The sequence below is a fragment of the Chrysochloris asiatica genome, unplaced genomic scaffold, assembly GCF_000296735.1.
Source record: "Chrysochloris asiatica unplaced genomic scaffold, ChrAsi1.0 scaffold00193, whole genome shotgun sequence".
NCBI lineage: Eukaryota > Metazoa > Chordata > Mammalia > Afrosoricida > Chrysochloridae > Chrysochloris > Chrysochloris asiatica.
This window is the reverse complement of record NW_006408711.1, coordinates 1,519,984-1,530,291: the sequence shown is the minus strand read 5'-3', so window position 1 is coordinate 1,530,291 and position 10,308 is coordinate 1,519,984.

Sequence of the window (10,308 nt, the reverse complement as noted above, 5' to 3'; positions counted from 1 at the left end):
GATATCATGTTTGGTAAGGTGGAGGATCAGAGAAAAAGATGAAGACCCCCAATGAGATAGGTTTACCAAGTGGCAGCATTGATGGACTCAAGTGTGAGTCCTACCTACAGTAGTGAGGTTGGCCCAGGATCAGGCAGTGTTTCATTCTGCTGTGCATAATGTCACTATGGGTCCATGCCAACTCAATGGCACTTAACAACAACAACAAAGTACCATGAAACAGGCATTATACTATTGTTGTTAGGTGCAATCTAGTCAATTAAGAGTCATAGTTGCCATATACCACAATAGGATGGGTCCTGCATCATCTTCACACCTGTTGTACCATCAGAATTGTTTTTACCCTTGAGACCAATGTCAATGCATCTCTCTGGAGAGGTCCTCCTCTTTTTCATTGACACTCTACTCTATTAAGCATAATGCCCTTCTCCAGGGACTGGTCCCAAGTATGTCTAAATTTATAGAGACAAGCCAAGATCATGTATTATAAGGAGCATTCTGGCTGTACTTCTTCCCACACAGATTTGCATTTTATTCTGGCAGTCCATAGTACTTTTAATATTGCTCTCCAAGACCATAACTCAAATGCAACAATTCTTCTATGATTTCCTTATTTATTGTTCAACTTTCACATGCACATGAGGCTGTTGAAAATACCATGACTTGGATTAGTCACTCCTCAAACTGACATCCCTGCTCTTGAACACTTTGAAGAGGTGCTGTGCAGCAGATATGCATAATGAAATATGTAGATTGATTTATTGACTGTTGCTTCAATGAGCATTGATAGTTGTTGTTGTTAGGTGCCATCGAGTTGGTACCTAATCATAGCAAGCCTGCACAACAGAATGAAACACTGTCTTCTCCTGCGCCAAATTCACAATTGTTTTTAACCTGATCCCAGTGGTGTTGTGACTATGCCAATCTATCTTTTTGGGTGTCTTCCTCTTTTTCAATGATCCAATATACAGAACATGATGTTCTTCTTCAAAGAGCGGTCTCTCCAGATAACATGTCCAAAGTATGAGAGACAAAGTCTGGCCATCCTAACTTCTAAAGAACATTCTGGTTGTACTTTCTCTAATACAGATTTATTTGTTCTTTTGGAATACCATGGTACTTTTAATATTCTCCTCCAACACCATAACTCAAATGCAACAATTCTTCTATGGTCTTCTTTATTCATTGTCCAACTTTCACTTGCATGTGAGTTTATTGGAAATACCATAGTTTGGGTCAGGCGAACCTTAATCCTCAAATTTATATCTTTGCTCTTGAACATTTTAAAGAGGTCTTGTCCAACAGATTTTCCTAATAAAATACATTGTTTAATTACTTGAATGCTACTCCCATGAGTGTTGATGGCTGATCTGAGCAAAATGAAATCTTTGACAACATCAAACATTTCTCCACTTAACTTGGTGTTATTTGTTGGTCCAGTGGTAAGGATATTTGTTTTCTTTACATTGAGGTGCAACTCATACCCAAAACTGGTCTTTCATCTTCATTAGTAAGCATTTTAACTCATCATAGAATCAAGCAAGGTTTTATCATCTACATATCCATCTACATATCATAAATTTTTAATAAGTCTTCCCCTAAATTTAATGACATAGTCATCTTGAATTATTTGCTCAGCATACATATGGAATAAGTATAGTAGAAGAATATAACTGGGGAGAACACCTTTCTAAATTTTAAACCATCCTCGTGTTTCCTTGTTCTGTTTGAACAATGCTTCTTGGTCTATGTACAGGTTACACATGAGCTCAATGAAGAGTTCCAGAACATTCATTCTCTGCAATATTTTCCATAGCTTGTCATAATCTACTCAATCTAAAGCCTTTGCATAGTCCATGGAACACAGGTAAACAGCTTTCTGTTATTCTCTGCTTTCAGCCAAAATCCATGTGATGTCAGTAATAATATGTCTTGTTGCACATCATCTTCAGAATGTGGCTTGAACCTCTAGCAGTTCTTTGTTAATGTACTGTTGCAGCCATTTTTAAATTAATCTTTAGCAAAATTTTATTTGCATGCAATATTAATGATATTGTTCAATTTTATCCCCATTCCATTGGATCACCACTCTTTGGAATGAGCAGAAATAAAATTTTTTCTAATCAGTGTTCCAGGTAGCTGGCTTCCAAATTATGTGGTGTAAATGAGTGACTGCGTCCAATGCTGCATCAGTATGTTGAAGATTTCAATTTATATTCCTTCAATTCCTGGAGTCTTGCTTTTTTCCAAGCCTTCACTGCACCTTGGACTTTTTCTTCATTATTATTGGCTAATGATAACATGCTACCTTTCAAAATTGTTGAATATGAACCATTTCTGTTTGTTAGAGTGACTCTGTGTATACCTTTCATTCTCTTTTGATGCTTTCTGCATCATTCAATAATCTGACCATCGACTCCTTCAATATTGCAAGTTGAGGTTCAAATTTTGCCTTCAGTTCCCTCAACTTGAGAAATGATGGGTCTGTTTTGTTTTGTTTTTCCTAACTGCAGATTTTGTCTCATTTCATTATAATATTTGACTTTATTTTCTTGAACTGACCTTTGAAATTTTCTGTTCATCTCTTTTACCTCCTCATTTCTTTCAGTTGCTGTAACATCTCTATGCTGGAAAGTAAGTTTCAAACTTTCTTCTGACATCCCTTTTGGCCTTTTCTTGTCTCTTAATGACCTTTTGTTTTCTTCCTGAATAATCTTCTTGATGTTATTTCACAACTCTTGTCTCTTCAATTGTTGTTATGTGCCGTGGAGTCAGTTCCAACTCATAGTGACCCTGTACAGGGTTTCTGAGGCTGTAAATCTTTATGGGAGTAGAAAGCCTCATCTTTCTCCTGTGGAACAGCTGGTAGTTTTGAACTGCTGACCCTGCAGTTAGCAGCCTAATTCGTAACCACTATGCTATGTCTAATTAATGAAATTTGTTCTTCAGATTATCTCTAACTTCAGGTGGGCTACATTTAAGATCTTATTTTGGCTCTTATGGACTTGTTTTAATTTTCTTCAGCTGCAGCTTGAATTTCATTACGAGCAATTAATGGTCTGTTTTGAAGTTTGCTCCTGGCATGTTTTAACTGACATGGAGTTTTCTACATCTCTTTTCACAAATGTAGTTAGTTATGTGTATTCCATCTGATGAGGTCCATACATAAAGTCATCTTTTATGTTGTTTAAAAAGGTGTTTGCAATGAACAAGTCATTGGCTTTGCAAAATTGTACCAGGCAATCTACAGCATCATTTCTATCACCAAGGGCATATTTTCTAACTGTTGATACTTTCTCCTTATTTCCAACCTTTTCATTTCCATCACCATAAAAAAAAAAATGGCAATACACATTGATTATATGTTTGATTTATTTCAGACTCAAGAAGTTGTTATAATTCTTCAATTTCTTCAACATTGTCTTTAGTGGTTAATGTGTCAATTTGACTAATAGTTGTATTAACTAGCTTTTTTTTTGTAGTCCTATGGATACTATCCTATCATAGACAGTGTTGTACTTCAAGATTAATCTTGAGATGTTATGCTGGATGAAAAATAAGCCACCACTCATCTTCAAATTTTCTTTCCCTGCATAATAAATTGTGTGATTGTCTGATTCAAAATGGCCAACACCAGTCCATTTTAGCCCACTAATACATAGGATATCAATGCTTATGCATCCCATTTATTTTGCCAACTTCTAATTTTCATACATTCATCTTAGTACATTTCATGTTCCAATATTAATGGATGCATACGGCTATTTTTCATTATTTTCAGTTGTGCCCCATTAGAAAAATGAAGTTCCTGAAAGCTTTTCTTCATTTGTGTTATCCTGGTCAATTCTACTTTGAGGAGGCAACTCTTCTCCAGTCTCATTTTGAGTGCCTTCCAAATTGATTGGTTCATTTCCATGCACTATATCTGACAGTATTCTGCTGTACTCTGTCATGTTACAAAATTCATTCTTCTGGTTCTGACAGTATTCTATTGTTATACATGATGTTTTCAGTGATTAAATATGCAGAGTTAGTCCTTCTCTTCTTCTTGCTCTGTCTTAGTCTGAAAGTTAATTTTAAATATGTCCTGTTGATGTTGCTTATATTTAAAATACTAGTGGAGTGGCATAGCTTCCAAAATTACCATAATACACAAGCCATCACAGTATGACAAACTCACAGATGAGTGCTGGATGTTGACTGTGGCTCCAAGCAAAATGAAGTTATCTCCAACTTCTACATTTTTCCATTTATCATGTTATTTATTGCTCCAATATTAAGGAGTTTTGTTTTCTTGGCATTGAGGTACAACGCATGCTGATTTGATCTTCATCAACAAGTATTTTAAGTTCTTTTCACTTGCAGCAAGCAAAGTTCTGTTATCTGCATATGGCAGGCTGTTAATGAATTTTCCTCCAATCCTGATGCCATATTCTTCTTCATATAATACAGCCTCTTGAATTACTTGCTCACTATACAGCTTGAAGAAATATAGTGAAAGAACATAGCCCTATAACATAGTTTTCCTGATTTTAAACTAGTCATTATACCATTGTTCTGTTTTAAAGACTGCCTCCTGGACTATGTATGATTTATTCATGAGCACAATCAAGTGTTCTGAAATATCCATTCTTCACAATATTATCCATAGCTTGCCATGATTTGCACAGTTGAAAGCATTGCATAGTCTATAAAGCATACATACACATCTTTCTGGCATTCTCTTTTTCAGCCAAGATATATCTGTTGTCAGCAATCATATTCCATATCCTAATCTAAATCAGCTTGAACTTCTGGAAGTTTCCTATTGATGTACTCTTACAGCTGTACTTGAATAATCTTTAACAAAATTTTGTTTTCATGTGCCATTGATACTGTCAGATGATATTTTGTTGTTGTTGTTAAGTACTGTCAAATCGGTTCCGACCCATTATAAACCTGTATAGGATTTACATTCCATTTAATCATCACTGTTTTGGCAAAATATGGATCTCTTATAATCAATTGGACAGGTATTTGTCTTCCATATATCTTGATGAAAGATGAGTAACAGCCTCTAGTGCTTCCTGTTTGCTGAAAGATTTGTTTGTATTCCATCAATTCTTTGAATCTTGCTGTTTACCAGTGCCTTCAGTGCATCTTGGGCTTCTTCTTTCAGCACAATTAGCTCTTGATCTAATGCTACCTCTTGAAATGGTTGAACATCAACTGTTTATTTTTGGTACAGTGACTCTGTATTCCTTTCATCTTCTTTTTATGCTTTCTGCATCAGGTGTTTTGCCCATAGTATCTTTCAATACTGCCATTAAGACTTGAATTTTTACTTAACTTGTTTCAGCTTGAGAAATGTTGAGCGTGTTCTTCCCTTTGGTTTTCTAACTCCATGTCCTTTCACATTTCATTATAATACTTAACTTTGTCTTCTCAACCTGTCCTTTGAAATTTTCTGTTTAGCTCTTTTACCTCCTCATTTCTTCCTTTTAATTTATCATCTCTGTATAAAGGAGCTCTGGTAGCGTAGTGGTTATGAATCAGGCTGCAAATCACAAGGTCAGAAGTTTGAAACTACCAGCTGATCTGCAGGAGAAAGATAAGGCGTTCTGCTCCTGTAAAGATTTATAGCTTCAGAAACCTGGTATGAGTTGGAACTGACTCCACGGCACACAGCCACCACCACCACCATACTGGAGAGCAGTTTTCAGAGCTTCTTCTGGCATCCATTTTCTTGCTTTCTTATTGTCTTAATGACCTTTTGCTTTCTTCTTTTATGATGTTCTTGATGTCATCCCACAACTCTTCTGTTGTTCAGTCTTATTGCATCAAATTTGTTCGTTAGATGTTATTCAAATTTAGGTAGGATATGATCAAGGTCATATATTGGCTTACATGAAATAGCTTGTGAGCAATTGATGGTATGTTCCACAGTCTGCCCTGGCCTTGTTTTTACTTATGATATGGATCTTTTCTACCACCTTTTTCCACAGATGTAGTCAACTTTATACCTGTGCATTCCATCTGATAAGGTCCATGTGTGTATTCATCATTTATGATTTTAAAAGTGTATTTGCAATAAGTCATTCATTCACCTTGCAAAATTCTGTATTATATCCTGCAACATATCTTTCACCAATACCATGTTTTCCAACTACTGATCCTTCCTCTTTGTTTCCAAATTTTGCATTCCTATTAGCCTAATTACTAATATAGCTTGATTGCATGCTTTCATTTAATTTTAGATTGAAGACATTTGCCTAATTCTTCAAATTTTTCATCACTGTCCTTAGTGGTTGGTCCATAACTTTGAATGATAATAGTATTAACTGATCTTACTTGTAGTTGTATGGATATTATCCTTTCACACAGAATATTATACTTCGTGATAGATCTTGAAATAACCTTTTTGATGATGAAGGTGAAGCCACTCTTCTTGAAAATTGTCATTCCTGTAGTATTAAATAATGTGATCATTAGAATCAAATTGGCTTATTGTTGTTATATGCCTTTCAGCTGGTTTCTACTCATAATGGCAATGTACAGGGTTTCCAAAGAATTGTCAAAAAGTTTGCACCTCCAATTTTGTGGTTCAAATCGACAATGTAGTCCAGCACATGAACCCACAATGACACTCAAAGACTCCAAATTGGTATATACCAGTCTATTTCCATTCTCAGACTGAAACTAAAGAAAAGGAAAACAAGCCCATGAGAGCCAAAATATGTCCATGAATATATCCCACCTTATTTAGAGATAACCTGAAGAACAGATTTGGTACAATAGACACTAAAGACTGAAGACCAGAAGAGTTGTGGGATGACATCAAGGAAGAAAGTTAAAGGTCATTAAAAAGACAAGAAAGAAAGAAAAGATCAAAATGAATGTCAGAAAAGACACTGAAACTTGCTCTCCAGTATACAGATGCTAAAGAAAATGGAAGAAATAAAGAAGTACAAAAGCTGAATAGAAAATTTCAAAGACAAAGTCAAATACTATAATAAAATGTGCAAAGACATGGAGTTAGAAAACCAAAAGGGAAGAACACACTCAGCATTTCTCAAGTTGATGGAGCTGAAGAAAAAAATCTGACTCATAGAGACTCTATAGTAGTTTCAGCTAGTAGTTTCGAACTGCTGATCATGAAGTTAACAGCCTAATGATTGGTTAAGTGCCTTAGAGTCATTCTAAGTCCTACCATATATCTTTTATAAACCTCATTACGATGTACTGTAAACATAAATTTGAATTACGAGTCCTTAAACAAGAGAGCTCATCTACTATGGTTGAAATTTGCCTATTGGAAAATCTAATCAATCCTTATATATAGTGAATATTCTCAGATTGTTTTTAAGTGCTGTTGAGTCATTCCGACCCATAGCAACTCTGTCTAGGGTTTCCCAGGAGCAGCTGGTGAGCTTAAACTGCCAACCTTTCAGTTCAAATAGTTTTGCAGTGTAGTGCATTAACCCACAGCACCACACCAAGACTCCTCATGATCGTACTTTTTGAGGATCCAAGTTTGAATATGTTAACGGGAAAAGTCGGGTTCATTGAGGAATAAAATGAAGATAAGATATGGGCAGAAATATAGTTGAACACTTAAACTGCTAAGTGCATGGTTGTTGGCTTCGGTTGTTAAGTGTCATCAAGTTGACTCCAATTCATGGTGATGGTGGTGGTGTGCCTTGGAGTAGGTTCCGACTCATAGCTATCCTGCACAGTGTTTCCGAGGCTGTAAATCTATATGGGAGCCAAAAGCCTCATCTTTCTCTCGTGGAACAGTTGGTAGTTTCGAACTGCTGACCTTGAGGTTAACAGGGCAATTTGTAGCCACTATGCTACCAGAGCTCCTTTCCAACTCATACTGATCCTCTTTAGGATTTTTGAGGAGGAGCTGGTGAGTTTGAACCACCAACCCTGTGGTTCAAAGCAACCTTGCATTCCAGTGCTTATCGTATTACGTAGGCCAATGTTTTAATAAATGTAAAATGGTTTCATATACAGCAATTAATTTGGTCCATACAACATGGGACAGCTCTTCTTATCCCCTTCACAAGAGGAAGCTGAAGTAAGGACTGCAATGCCTTAGTACACAAACCTGGACTGCTCCTATCCACTTTACCACAAGACCTTCAAGAATTAAAAAAAAATGGGTCTGGAGAAATCAGTCAACTTCTTGATTCATAGTCACACCTGTTGTACAACCTTTATTAAGGATGAAACTTAACCAAGTATAACCAGCCAGAGGTATCAAAGGAAGCAGGTAATTAGGAGCTCCTATTATGGGAGGGAAAATAAAAATGTGAAAGAGTGGAAGCAATCTTTCTGAGCAACCAGAGTCTACTTTGTTCTGGCAGATAATGTTTTAAATATAGAGAAGGGATTTCCATAACTTATTTCCAGCATAGAAAGCCTGAGGTTACATTCAGGTATTCAGTAAAGTATGGCATTATTAGTAAATCCATAATGAAAGGAAATTATTGTGGGCATAGTTGGGATTCATAATAAACATTCTAGGAGTACTGATGGCTATTTGGCAAAGTATGTGAATTTATGTGCAATGAAACACTTTCATTCCTACATTCTGGGGAGACATTAAAAGCCCGAAGTTAAAATCTATATATTTAGTTAGTGAGAGGAGGAACAGTCCTAAATACTGATCCTGGCTTTTCTCCATGTTCAATGGCCTCTTAGGATTAACACTGTTTGGAACAATAAAAGCAAAACAAAACAAACATTAAAATATCAACTTTATTCTTAGGGTTCTTCCATTTTTGGTTCCCAGTTTCTCCCTGGTCCCTAAATCTGGAAGCTTTTACTAGAACTCTTTAGATTTTAATTGCCATTGTTGTTGTTGGTTAGTACCATCCAGTTAGTTCTGACTCATGTGGTGGTGGCTACATGCCATGGAGTCGGTTCAGTTCTAACTCATAGTGACCCTGTATATTGTTTCCAAGGAGCAGCTGGTGAATTTGAACTGACGACCTTATGGTACAAACTCACCTTGTGATTCAGTGCTTATTTACAGTGCCACACCAGGACTCTCAATAGTCATAAAACCTGAGTGAAAAAATCAGGTCCTGTTTTTACTTTAAAATAGGTTTACCTGAATTTCAGTTGCTGGATTTGCCATGTGGTTGGTTTTGTTTTGTTTTTATGCTTTATTGTGAATTATGTGATAGTTTGTTTACATGGGAGGACATTAGCTTTACATTGATCCCGTGGTATATCGTTGCATTGCCATGGTTAGAATTCCCTCCATGCATCATCTACCAACCAAAGGGCCCTCTTCCTCTCTGGGTTCAAAGTCCCCAGCCGCTCCATCTCCCCATGCCATTGTCTCTGCTTCTCTGGGTAGTGTTCGGTTCTCCGTTCTTCTCCCTTGATGGTCCCAGGGAACTTCGCTCCTATACTCTAAAGTTAGTCATTCCCTTCCCTTTGCCACAAAGTGTCTTCCTTTACATTTCCAGCCCTTATAATCAGTCCTGATAACAATTATTCACTATTATATCCCGAGAGACCTATCTGCATCTCCTTTCATCAGCCCTGACTAGATAGAATGCATACAACTCAGTAGAGATTCTACTTTGCTCCAGGCCCTCTGGATCTAGGTTCCCTCTTGAAAGCTTGTAAGCCAATCACTTATTGCCTCTGTGACCCGCCCCCCACCCCCACCCCAGCCCCATTCTGGGTAGCCAATGTCCAATTTGCCCATCCCTGTACTCTCTGTATGCAGTGGGGGTGGGAATGAACCTTGCTGCCAAGATTTGTTCTATCTTTTGAGCTACTGCTTCCATAGGTGTATGTCAAGTTTATCAAATTGTATCAGATTATTCATTTTTCCCTCTTCTTTCTTCTTCTGTTTGAGCTTTGATCATCCAGTCATTGAAACCAGGTCAAGTAGGTATTATCTGCAAGTGTGGGTGTATTTATGCATGTGCCCTCTCTTCTTATCAGCTGGATGCTTCATTCTCCACTCTAGTCCTCTGTGGCTATGTCGCTGACTCTGGTCCCAAGAGTCCCCTGGACTTGCCATCCAAGTTCATAGAAGTCTATTGAGCATTGTAGGGCTCAGCTCGCAGCTTCATTGCTTCTTTTCCCTCACTTCCTTTTATCGGTGACGAACGTGGTCACCAATCAGAGCGTGTATTCCCATTGAATCTTAGTCTTAGAAGGGGATTTGCCCTGAGGGGGATCATACCACTTGCTTTGATGTCTCCTGGGTGAGCCACTTGTTTGTTCTTGTAGTAATCAGTTGGTCTGCCTATATTGTTTTGTATTTATCCTGTCAGTCTTTCTTTCAGGAATTCTGTT